Raw genomic sequence first — 12,536 nt, forward strand, 5'->3', positions numbered from 1 at the left:
ATTTGAAAAATAAGCCAAGGGAGTTTTTTGAGCGAGAATTAAAATGATTTTCGAGTAGTAAGACATGTATAAAAGCAACAGATACCATTAATAAAAGGGGCTAGAAGTGTCTTATATGGTGAGCTACCGAGTGGCTAGGACAGGCTAACCCCATACTATTGTGGAGGACTTAATTCTTTCTGCTGCCGTGGATATGGCTGAGGGAAAAGGCCCCAAAAAACTACACAGACAATGTCTTCATCAAACAACACTATTTCACGACGCATCAGTGACATGCCAGGAGACATTTTGAAACAATTACTGCTTCGCATACAAGCCAATGAATTCTATGTGTTACAGCTGGATGAGTCAACAGACGTGGCGGGCCTGGCACAGCTCCTGGTATATGTCCGTTACGTTTATTGGGGGTCAATTAAGGAAGACATCCTCTTCTGCAAACCACTGCAAACCAGGACAGCAGGACAGCTTTGTGACATCAAATGGACTTTGGTGGTCAAAATGTGTTGGTATTTGTACTGATGGTGCAAAAGCCATGACAGGGAGACAGTGGAGTGGTAACGCGCGCACGCCACTTGGGTACACTGTAGCATCCACCGTGAGGCTCTTGCTGCCAAAGGAATGCCTGACAGCTTGAAATACGTTTTGGACACTACAGTAAAAATGGTTAACTTCGTTAAAGCAAGGCCCCTGAACTCTTGTGTATTTTCTGCATTATGTGATGATATGGGCAGCGACCATGTAATGCTTTAACAACATACAGAGGTGCCCTGGTTATCAAGGGGCAAAGTATTGACACATTTTTTTTTTTTTATTGAGAGACGAGCTTAAAGTTTTCTTTACTGACCATAATTTTCACTTGTCTGACTACTTGCATGATGACGAGGTTCTCACACAACTGGCCTATCTGGGTGATGTTTTTTCTCCCCTGAATGATCTGAATCTAAGATTACAGGGACTCTCCGTAACTATTTTCAGGGTGCGGGACAAAATTGAGGCTATGATTAAGAAGTTGGAGCTCTTCTCTGTCTGCATTAACAAGGACAACACACAGGTCTTTCCATCATTGTATGTTTTTTTGTGTGCAAATGAACTCAAGCTTACAGACAATGTCAAATGTGATATACCGAAGCACCTGAGTGAGTTGGGTGCGCAATTACGCAGATATTTTCCCAAAACGGAACACAAACAACTGGAGTCGTTATCAATTTCATACCCTGCCTCCAGTCCACTTACTGATATCAGAACAAGAGAGCCTCATCGAAATTGCAACAATTTAATCAGAAGCCACTGCCAGATTTCTGGATTGGGCTGTGCTCAGAGTATCCTGCCTTGGCAAATCGCGCTATTAAGACACTGATGCCCTTTGCAACTAGTACCTATGTGAGAGTGGATTCTCGGCCCTCACTAGCATGAAAACGAAATACAGGAACAGACTGTGTGTGGAAAATGATTTCAGACTGAGTCTCTCTCCGATTCCACCCGACCAGAGGTATGTGCATCCTTTCAAGCAGACCCTTCTCATTAACCTGTGGTGAGTTATTCACAATTTTTGAACAACAAATAAGGTTTTATACATAAGATGGCTAAATAAAGAGCAAAAATATTGATTATTTTATTATTATTTGTGCCCTGGTCCTATAAGAGCTCTTTGTCACTTCCCACGAGCTGGGTTGTGACAAAAACACTCATTCTTATGTATAATATATGTATCGTATAATATGTGTGTGGCAGGCTTACGACGATGGCAAAAAGCAACATTTGAGAGTGCGCTGACCCTGGTGCTCGAGGGGGTACGCAGCTGGAGGTTGAATGTTTGAAGGGGTACGGGACTAGAAAAAGTTTGGAAACCACTGCACTACCCATTATACTTATAAAAAAATCTTACTCCACCCAAGCGCATGCATATGCGTACAGCTACATTCATTAAGCTTGCATTCACCTTTCGGGTAAAGGAGTTCTAGAGTAGGTCTGTGCCGATGTTGCCCTCGCTGAACAGAACTGAGGAATTGCCAGATGGGTGGCTGGTACTAAAGCATCAATTAACAGGAGGAGTGAGTATGGCTGAGAGCGCATGATTTGGGTTTAAGTTATAACCTTCTGTGTTATGGCAGTAGAGTAGAGGACATTTATTATCTTCGACGGGCAATTTGCTTTACAGCTGATTTAGTCAATGAAAGTAAATAAAAACAACATTGTGATGTCGCTCGAGCTGTACAGAACTATAGGGCATGCCAGATGAGTGGATGGTATACAAGGCATCAATTAGCAGAGTGAGGAGAGTTAGGGTTAGGAGTGAGGGAGGGAGGAGGGTTAGGACTAGGAGTGAGGGAGGAGGGTGCATGATGATATTTCAGTGTGCCTGTGGCCAGGGCAGCAGCAGCCCCAGCCCAATCTGTTCTCTCTCTCTGTGTTATAAAAAGCAGACCATAAACATGGAATTAGACAGTACACCACAGACCTTCCACCCTGCGGCCCTGATGTGTAATGGTGCAACATTAACAACGTTCACGACCAAGCTGTCACTACCATGACTGCTTTTAAAAGACTAGTGAATTAGTGACCTGTATGTCAAAGGGGAATATAGCTTTTTTTTTACAACCAAATCAAAACAATTTATGTAAAAGGGTTCTGACACTTTTCTTTGCGATTTCACTTACCCCAACCAGCGATTCACTTCCTCATCCTCGTTGTGCAGTACAAGGGCTCTGAAAAAACATGAACAAATTCTGCTAAAACACTCAAAATAAGTGCTTTTAGAAATTGAAAAGTATAGTTATGCAGGTTTTTAGATGTTGTACACATGAAATTGTGTCATTACGAATTTTATCCGCAATGTTATACACACGGAAAATGAAACAGCTGGATAGGGGAAACTGCTGGAGTCACACAAAATGGAATAATAAAAATGAGGTGTTTATGTGTTTTGGGAAAATGTGTTCATGTTTATTCAGAGCCCCCGTACTGCACAAAGAGGATGAGGAAGTAAATCGCTGGCTGGGGTAAGTTTCTCAAAAATAAGTGAAAAATTGTCTGGACGCTTCTATAACATACCAAGGTAGTTTTCGGTCACACATGCGCGAGCGAGTCAGGTGGAAGAGCATTACAATATATCTTTCCTACCAGCAGGTGGGGGCAATACACAGATCAAAGCATTGTTCTGACTATAGTGCTGCTACAGTGTGTCGTGACATCCCTCTGTGGTGCCGCCATGCATAGATATGAACCTGAAACAGGGGATCAAACTCTAATGACAGACCACCATGTCTTATTGTCACATGGTTCATTATTTGTTGCATTTATTATTTGTTACTTTTATTTCCTATTTCTCTTCTTACACATTTATCTTCTTAACTTCTTAAAGCATTGTTGGTTAAGGGCTTGTAAATAAGCATTTCACTGTAAGGTTTACTACACCTGTTGTATTCGGCACATGTGACAAATAAAATTGTATTTGATTTTGATTCATAGATATGACAATAGGTATCTTGATTATGACGTTAGCTAATAATGGTGACAAGGATGTAGGCTGTGTGTAGCAGTTAGCAGTTATGATATGAAGGTTTGGCTTGGAAAGATTTTTTCGCATGGTCACAGACAGCTGATGTGTTGTGCACTGAAGTCCACAAGTGAAGGGAAAAGGTGAGAGAAGGAGAGCGCGTAGATGCGAGAAGGAATTATAGCTACAATGATCAAAGTGATCATGCTGTTTGTATGTGGTTGCTATGAATGTGAACTGTGTATACGTGTGATCAGGGGTGAATTCATTTTGCCGATCCTGTTGAAAAACGTTATTAAACTGAAGCAAATGGAACGAAACGGGAATAAACATACCAAGAAAAAGAATTGGCCTCCCTCATCTTAAACGGCACCAACTGCCACTGGTGGAAGCACCTTTGGCAGCCACGACAGCTGTGAATAATTTAAAATAGATTCTACCAACCTTGCACAATTCTCAGATTAACATATCTCCCATTGTTTTTGTCAAAATTGCTCAAGCTCAGTAAATTTGGTTGTGATGGATGGAGAGCAATAGGGGTGTTTCCAGTATTCCTGAGTAGTCTAGTTTCAGTCCTGACTTAAATTATCAGAAACAATGTTTGAATATTGCCGTCCATCAATAGTTCCCAACTAAATTTACTGAGCTTGAGCAATTTTGACAAAAACTATGGACATATGTTGCCCTAAGAGTTGTGCAAAGTTGATATACATTTTTTCAAAATGATTCAAAGCTGTAATGGCTGCCAAACAAAGGTGCTTCAAATAAGTATTAACTCTGGGGTGTAAAGACATGCAATCGAGACATCTTCATTTTTGTTCTATGAATTTTGAAAATGTCTTTCACTTGTGAAAATGTGGAATAGGTTGTGTAAATCTGTAATCCTTTTTAGATTTAATTTTAAGGCAGCAAAATGTGAAGATGGTGTGCAAGGGATGTGTAGACTTTCACTAGGCACTGTATATCGTGAATGGTCATTTACATAGATTTACATAGTGTTTCAAATGTCACTCTTAACTTCTCCTCCATGTTCTGTTCCAGGTGCCGCCTGAGATGGTGAGACTCCCCCTGGTGTTGATCTGTGGTATTGCGGTGGGATCCCTGTGGAGTGCGTTGACAGTGCTGAGCTGTGTGGAGTGTGTGTGTGTACGTGCCTGGGTGTGTGTGAGCACCCGTTGAGTAGGTGGGAGAGCTGGACGGGAGTGGGAGAGGTGGTAAGGGGGGCAGATGGCCTGCAGAAGGAAGTTCAGGAGGGACAGAGAGGGGCTATGTCCCAATTCTCCACCCTTCTCGTGAAGTATGCACTTGCACACTCCCTATCATAGATTGAAAAGAAAAGGTTTAGTGTAAGGATTAGCAGGAGGGAGTTTCCACCATTGCTAAATTGGTGCACAAAAGTGTGCAGGTGCAGAAAATCGGGAATCAGCCAGGGTGTCAGAAAGAGTGGAGGGAGGGATAGGGAGAGGGTGTAAGGTACAAAGGAGGGATGGAGGGAGGAAGGGTGTAAGGTACAAGGGAGGGAGGGGGTAGGAAGGGTGTCAGGTGCTTGGGTGGGAAGGGAAGGAAAGGGACAGGGTGTCATGTACTGGGGAGAAGGGAAGAGAGGGTGGTGGGGAGCGAGGGAGATATGGAGGGAGGGGTATAGTTTGACCTTGAAGGGTTGTTATATCATCTGAATGTGTTCCTGGCTGGCTGGAGAAGGATGAGCTCCTTAGCTCCACTTCTAAGATGTGTTGCCTTCCCAGGGTTCATACTTCTTATCCAAACGCCATGTCACAGTCACCCTAGACTCATTCTGGATTTCTTTGTAAAACAGACTATAGGGGCAAGGAGGGCTGGTCAAGTTTTATGTTTATTTGCCATATTGAATGTAATAAAAATATTGGAAAATGTTACTCACCAGAGCACATTGTTCGAGAGTACAAAAGGACAGGGAAGTGAGACCTTTTCAATATGGCTCTGTAACAAATGTATCATATTCCTCTTACAAATTATTCTCAGAGTAAAACTACATATATATATATATATATTTGTAATGTTATTCACTCAAAATTTTCATGACAGATGTTGATGACACATTTCTTGAAAAGGGACACTTTACGTCAGTGCATTTTGTCAATAAAACATGCACATTTGTTACTAGTTTATTAAGCGTCTAGCTTTGCAGGACATACGAACTTTGCAGGTTATTTGTCACTCATGCTGTCTGGACACTTCTTTAAGACTAGGTCTATGACTCCATACCGCATTGTCTGTTACTGTCACATCTGTATTAGGGATTACATAGAGGACAACAAAGGGCAACACAATAACCCCCATGAAATACAAGAGAAATCCCTTTTTTTGTAAATACTGTGCATTCGGAAAGTATTCAGACCCCTTGAATTTTTCCACATTTTGTTACGTTACAGCCTTATTGTTGAATAGTTTCTTCTCCCTCATAAATCTACACACAATTCCCCAAATGTATAAAAATAACAAACTGAAGTATCACATATACATAAGTATTCAGACCCTTTACTCAATTCTTTGTTGAAGCACCTTTGGCAGCAATTACAACCTCAAGTCTTCTTGGGTATGACGCTACAAGCTTGGCACACCTGTATTTGGGGAGTTTCTACAGATTCTCTCAAATTCTGTCAGGTTGGATGGGAAGTTTTGCTGCACAGCTATTTTCAGGTTTTCATCAAGGATCTCTCTGTACTTTGCTCCGTTCATCTTTCCCTCGATTGTGACTAGTCTCAGTGCCACTAAAAAACATCCCCACAGCATGATGCTGCAACCACCATGGCATTCAGGCCAAATAGTTCCATCTTGGTTTCATCAGACCAAAGAATCTTGTTTCTCATGGTCTGAGAGCCATTTATAGGTGCCTTTTGGCAAACTCCAAGAGGTTGTCATGTGCCTTTTACTGAGGAGTGGCTTTCGTCTGGCCACTATACCATAAAGGCCTGATTGGTGGAGTGATGCAGAGATGGTTCTCCTTCTGGAAGTTTCTGCCATATCCACAGTGGAATTCTGGAACTCTATCAGAGTGACCATCAGGTTCTTGGTTACCTCCCTGACCAAGGCCCTTCTCCCCCAATTGCTCAGTTTGGCTGCGTGGCCAGCTCTAGGAAGAGTCTTGGTGGTTCCAAACTTCTTCCATTTAAGAACGATGGAGGATACTGTGTTCTTGGGGACCTTCAATGCTGCAGAAATGTTTTGGTACCCTTCCCCAGATCTGTGCCTTGACAAAATTCTGTCTCGGAGCTCTGCGGACAATTCCTTCGACGTTATGGCTTGGTTTTTGCTCTGACATGCACTGTCAACTGTGGGACCTTATATAGACAGGTGTGTACCTTTCCAAATCATGTCCAATACATTGAATTTACCACAGGTGGACTCCAATCAAGCTGTAGATACATCTCAAGGATGATCAATGAAAACAAGATGCACCTGAGCTCAATTTTGAATCTCATAGCAAGGGTCTGAAAATATGTAAATAAGGCATAAGCCCCCAAATAATCATAGGCCCACTCACTTGGGAAGCAGGTCCACCCACTGGGGAGCCAGGTCCAGCCATTCAGAATATATTTTTTCCCCCCACAGAAGGGCTTCATTACAGACATAAATACTCCTCAGCAATTTATGGGATCTTTTTTTTCCAGCTCATCAAAAATGTGACCAACACTTTACATGTTGTGTTTATTTTTGTTCAGTATAGTCGATTTATTTATTCAGAAGAGACAAAAAGAGAGATCACTTTAACACAAATACCACACAAAATAATGTAAACAATACAAACAATACACACAATTGAAGTGAGGTATATATTGACATGTACACAAATATATTTTTGTTTAAGATCCTGTACACAGACCATTGCAGTGACTAGATCTTCATAGAGTAGACCCATGCTGTACTGAACGCGTGTACTGTTTTCTGTGGTCCAGGCCAGCCATGTAAGGGGAGTGGTGCTGAGTCTGAGACCAGGTTGAGTGTGGAGGCTTTGAGACAGGGGATGGGGGCCTAGGTGGGGGCTCAGACCCAGGGTGTTAAAACAACCAACCCACGTCTGAGTGACTGTATTTCCATTGACACAAGTGTCCTGTCTGAATCTCAACGTAATGTTTTTAAAACGTGTGCCCCACCACTCGTCTGAGAGGCGAAAATAAAAGTTGTGTCTCCTGATGTGTTTGATTCATCCCCGGCCAAATGACAGCCCACACAGAGCTGAGAGACACTTGGGTTAGCAGGATAATGTTGAACAAAAAATTTCCCCTAACATAACCCCCTTCATATGTTTCATGGACTCAGTGTAGTCATATTCCATTTGATCATACCCATCTTGAGGCTTGGACTGAAGCCTTCTCTGTGTAATTACAGATGTTAAGATGTTTTTCTCTGCTAGCTATAGGCGTGTGTATGTATTTCTGTCTGCGGACATGGATGGTTGATTGTGCCTATTGTCGCCCATAATTGTTTCATGTTGTCGCATCTCATCACGGCTGGCTATAGGATTCATATGTACCTAAGTTGCCATGGCGTTAAGAATATTCACAGCTGTACTGTATTTTCAGTGCTCAAAGTGAAGAAGTATTTATACATTTCGATTAGTGTCTCAGAAAACAACACGGGGCTCTACAACCTAAGACTACAACCTAAGAGAGTCTCGTTAGATTTGAAATGTGTATACATTTACTCACCGGCTAGTTTTGTAATGTGGTGGTGGTGGGGCTGCAGTAAAAACATGTTGTTTTTAAGCTGGTGACTACCCTGTGTTAATGTTAGAGCCTTAGCTGAGCCTCAGGGTGCACCTGGGGGTGGGTGGTGGAACAACATGAAAAAATGCTAATAGTGTCTTTTTATTTAACTAGGCAAGTCAGTTAAGAACAAATTCTTATTTACAATGACGGCCTACCCCGGCCAAACCTGGATGACGCTGGGCCAATTGTCCGCCGCCCTATGGGACTTCTAATCACAGCCAGATGTGATACAGCCTGGATTCGAACCAGGGACTGTAGTGACACCTCTTGCACTTGCACCGCTGCGCCACTCGGGAGCCCTAGTGTATACTATGGTAGGAATACTATAGTATTAACTGTAGTGTTTTTGCAGACTTTACTGCAGTATTTACAGCTTACTGTAGTATAAATACTGTACTATTTAAAAATATATGTATACACTGACTGTATTATAGCAATTACTGTAGTGTTTTTGGAGACTGTCGTATACTGTAGCATTTACTGTGGCATTTTTGTTTTATTATCTTTGACATAGAAGCGTAGGCTTTCTTCTTGAGGAAACCTACTGGAGAAATACTAAAAGAGCGCATTTTCCATAACCTGTAGGTAGGTAGGTAGGACTAGGTTCTGAACAGAGAGTTCAGAGCGTCTGTTCTTTTAAAGAACCTGTAGGGGACACAATATATGGTTTATACTTGAAGGCATGTAGGTTTCTCAATTACGAGTGGCACACATTGGGATATGGGGGATCCGGGGGCAGGGTATATGCAAACTAAATACTGTAGTATTGTAACGTTCGTTCTCCTCCTCGTCTGAGGAGGAGCAAGGATCGGACCAAAATGCAGCTTGGTATGTTTCCATATTTATTTTTATAATAATAACGAAGACGAAAAACACTTAAATAAACGACGTTACAAGACCCGAACATGTGAACTTACAGACAACGAAGAACGCAATGAACAGGAACAGACTAACAAACGAAACGAAACGAAACGAAACGAAACGAAACAGCCCCGTGTGGTACAAACACTGACACAGGAACAATCACCCCCAAACAAACGGTGTGAACAGCCTACCTTAATATGGTTCTCAATCAGAGGAAACGTAAAACACCTGCCCCTGATTGAGAACCATATCAGGCTAATTAACAATGAACCTAAACATAGAAACACATAACATAGAATGCCCACCCAGCTCACGTCCTGACCATACTAAACAAAGACAAAATAAAGGAAATAAGGTCAGGAACGTGACAAGTATTTACTGTAGTAACAAAAGGTTGTGTTTTTGCAGACTAGTGTTTTTGCAGACATTTCTGTTGTATTTACTACAGTGCTTTTTTTGTGGATAATACTGTAGTATTTACTATATTTTTCAATAGTATACTACAACACTCTATACTAAGTACTACAGATGGTCGAGGGATACTACAGTGTGTAGTATAGTATTGCACAGTATACTACAGTTTACTACAGAATTCTATAGTAAGTACTGTAGTATGATATCGTAAACATGATTTTTTTATGCAGGGAGGGTTGAGGGCTTGGTGGGTCAGGACTGGAGGGCTTGCTGTCTGGCTGGGGGAGGTCTGGCTGGGGAGGGCTGACTAACTGGCTGGCTGGTTGGTTGGTTGGGGAGGGCTGTGTGGGTTGGGATGGCTGGGTGAGTTGAGGAGTAGGGCTGGCTGGCGGCTGGCTGTGGGAGACCTGGATGGATTGTGAAGAAAGGCTGACTGACTGGCTGGCTGGCTCCCTCCCTCAGCCTTTCTGAGGTTGCCCCACAGCTCCATGTCATCACCAGTGGGGTTATGGTGAAGGAAGGGTTAGGGTGTGTTCTGAAGTACAGCTCTCTGTTTGGACCAGCAGGGCCTCCCTACAGGGTCGCCTGAGGTGGGGTTGGGCTGGGGTGGGTGCTTAGTGGGTGTGGGTGGGACGGTGGGAAAGGGGCTCCTCTCACGATGACAACCAGATGGCTGAGGAAAAACATTTACAGGACTGTGCGTCAATCTAACATTGTTCTATTTAATTGATAGTTTGTTTCATAAGGATTCTTCCCTTTACCTTTACCTTTTACCAATGCATACTTAAAACATGTTTTTTTCTTTGTGTGTGTGTGTGTGTGTGTGTGTGTGTGTGTGTGTGTGTGTGTGTGTGTGTGTGTGCGTGTGCGTGTGCGTGTGTGTGTGTGTGCGTGCGCGTGTGTGTGCATTCACGTGTACAACTGAAGTTGAGTGAGTTCATGTGCCAAGCCAAAGAGAGGACGAAGATAATATAGATTTACTTTACGAGATGGGGGCATCAAATAAAAATGACAGAAATGCTTTTGGATTGAGAATGACGTACTAAAGAGAGAGAAGTTGAGTTTTTCTGGTTTTGTGGGATGGTCTTTTTAATAACAGTGAGAGAAGGAAGGCAGAGCTAGTGGCCAGTGTGGCCAGAAGGCAGCAGTTGACTTGGGGCAGTTTCCCTGTCCGTTTCTCCCTCCCTCCCTCTCAGACATCTCGTTTGGGTGAGGAACTCTGCCAGCAGGGTAGTGCACATCTGTGTCCCAAATGGCACCCTATTCCCTATATAGTGCAGTACTTTTGACCAGGGCCCATACTACTATTGACTCTGGTCAATAGTAGTGCACTGTGTAGAGAAAATTGGGACTTACCCCAAGATCATTATACTGTTGCTTTGCCAGTGGGTCCTGCTATGTAATTATCCAACACACACACACACACACACACACACACACACACACACACACACACACACACACACACACACACACACACACACACACACACACACACACACACACACACACACACACACACACACACAGACACAGCCTATTTCTATTTTCAATGAACATGCATCCATAGAGATACAGGCAGACTTACAGTCATGACTGAAGTTATTGGCGTCCTTGATAAAGATGAATCCTTTGTGGCTGTTAGTAGAGCTTTTTTTTTTTTTAAGATGGGGTTACAAATGATTGGCACCCCAGTTTTCAATACTCCGACACCCTCCCTTGCGAGGAAAACGGCATTGAGCCTTTTTCTAAAATGTTTTATGAGATTGGAGAACACATTGGGAGGGATCTTAGACCATTCCTCCATACAGAATCTTTCCAGATCCTTGATATCTTTCGTCTGCGCTTATGGACGGCCCTCTTCAATTCAAACCGCAGGTTTTCAATGGGGTTCAAGTCCTGAAACTGAGATGGCTATTACAAAATGTTGATTTTGTGATCAATTAACCATTTCTTTGTGGAATTTGATGTGTGCTTTGGGTTATTGTCCTGCTGGAAGATCCACTTGCAGACAATTTTCCGCCTCCTGCAGGGGCAACCAGGTTTTTGGATAAAATATCCTGCTACTTGGTCAAGTTCATGATGCCGTTGACCTTAACAAGGGCCCCAAAACCAGTGGAAGCAAAATAGCCGCATAACATCAAAGATCCACCACCCTATATTAAAGTAGGTATGGGGTTATTTTCTGCTTGTCAGTTCTTTCTTTCAATGCCAAACCCACCATTGGTGTGTGTGTCCAAAGAGCTCTATTTTCATGTCATCTGACCACAACACGTTTATCAAACTCCACGCATTTCCATTTTTTGGATGACATCAAAATAGAGCTCTTGGCCACGCACACCAGTGGTGGGTTTGGGATCGAAAGATAGATGTGATATGCAGAAAAGTACCCCCATACCAACAACAAAACAAAAAAACTGCCAAAAAAAATACTAAAAAAATACATTTTTTAAAAACTTTTTTGCAAAGCTGTGGTTTGAATTGAAGAGCGCAGTCCATAAGCGCAGACAAAAGATAAAAGATCTGGAAAAGATTCTATATGGAGGGATGGTCTAAGATCCCTCCCAATGTGTTCTCCAATCTCATAAAACATTTTTTTTTAAAAGCTCAGTGCCATTATCCTCGCAAGGTGAGGTATTTTAAGCAGTGCTTAATTTAACAGGATCCGGCACCACTCCGTTTCATTTCGGAACCTATTTGGCTGGATCCGGTACCTCTCATGGCATGACAAATTCATTTTCACTTTTTGCAATGTAAAAATTCAAACAAACAAAATTCATTACAATTACCTCTTAATTCTCCTGCCCCCCCCCCCCCAAAAAAAAAACTGTGTGAAAAAGTAGATTTTCAGCCCGGTATTCTAAGAATTGATGTTAGAGACCAATGCGTGGCCGTCGCTGTGTGAGAAACACGCCTGTATCACTCCCATAAGTAGAAGGATCAATACAAAAAAAATGTTTTTAAATTTGCCAAAGTTATAGAATTACTGCTGTCTTTTAAAAAATAAATAAAAT

General features: G+C 42.4%; 1 non-coding gene across 1 annotated transcript; it reads right to left on the bottom strand.

Moving 5' to 3' along the window:
• Positions 1-8,762: 8,762 nt before the first annotated feature.
• Positions 8,763-8,815, bottom strand: LOC120026597. The gene has a single exon (XR_005473169.1). It is a non-coding gene; the product is annotated as a U7 small nuclear RNA (small nuclear RNA).
• Between the last annotated feature and the right edge of the window lie 3,721 nt (positions 8,816-12,536).

Source organism: Salvelinus namaycush, chromosome 31 (genome assembly GCF_016432855.1).
Source record: "Salvelinus namaycush isolate Seneca chromosome 31, SaNama_1.0, whole genome shotgun sequence".
Classification (NCBI taxonomy): Eukaryota; Metazoa; Chordata; class Actinopteri; order Salmoniformes; family Salmonidae; genus Salvelinus; species Salvelinus namaycush.